The sequence below is a fragment of the Parus major genome, chromosome 4A (genome assembly GCF_001522545.3).
Source record: "Parus major isolate Abel chromosome 4A, Parus_major1.1, whole genome shotgun sequence".
Taxonomy (NCBI): Eukaryota; Metazoa; Chordata; class Aves; order Passeriformes; family Paridae; genus Parus; species Parus major.
The window spans coordinates 19,801,337-19,802,517 of NC_031772.1; positions in this window are offsets into that span (position 1 = coordinate 19,801,337).

A 1,181-nucleotide genomic window follows, 5' to 3' on the forward strand; every position below is an offset into this window, starting at 1 on the left:
CCCAGCCCTGGGCCTGTGGGGAATGGATCCCCAGCCCTGGGCCTGTGGGGAATGGATCCCCAGCCCTGGGCCTCGGGAAATGGAGCTTCCCCTGGGGAGGACAGGCTGGGGGAGCTGGGATTGCTCAGCCTGGAGAAGAGACGGCTCACAGGGACCTTATCCATGGATCCAAGTGCTTCTGGAAGGGCCTGGCTGGCAGGACATGGGGAATGGCTTCCCAGGGCCAGAGGGCACGGCTTGGTGGGAAATTCAGAGGAATTCTTCTCTTTTGAGGGCACTGAGGCCCTGGCACAGGCAGGGACACCTCCCACTGCACCAGGCTGCTCCAAGCCCCGTCCAGCCTGGTCCTGAACACTTCCTGGGATGGGGCAGCCACAGCAGGGCACTCTGAGGGGAAAAAACCCCAGTATTTCTGCAAACAGTATTCCATATTCCAGCACAGCCTTCACCCTGGTCTGGAGGCACCCAGACCTTTTCTGGTGCTCAGGGCTGGGCTCTGCTCCCTGCCCTGCGCTCGGGACGGGTGGGGAAGCGTTTCCCGTTGGAGCCTGTGCTGTGAGATAGCTGCTGAGACCCCGGCAGCTGATAAACTGCAGAGAGCAGCAGTGGAGTCTGGAGGAGCAGATAAACGTGGGACACCGTGAGGCTGGGGGGGTTCCAGAGGCCACCGGAACACTCGAGGTCAGCTGTGAAACCAGCACTGCGCCCAGCCACTGCTCTGGGTGGGATTGCAGCTGCTGCAAGGGCAGCCCCAGCCTTTCCAATCCCTTCCTAGGGTGGAACAACACTGGCCTGGGTCCCCACAGCAGCTGGGGCTGCCCCTGGACCCCTGGAATGTCCCAGGCCAGGCTGGATGGGGCTGGAGCAGCCTGGGACAGTGGGAGGTGTCCCTGCCATGGCTGGGGTGGGATAATGGGATGGGATAATGGGATGGGATGATGGGATGGGATAATGGAATCCATGGGATGGGATCCATGGGATGGGATGGGATCAATGGGATGGGATAATGGGATGGGATAATAGGATGGGATGGGATCCATGGGATGAGATAATGGGATGGGATCCATGGGATGGGATCCATGGGATGGGATAATGGGATCCATGGGATGGGATAATGGGATCCATGGGATGGGATAATGGGATCCATGGGATGGGATGATGGGATAATGGGATGGGATAAT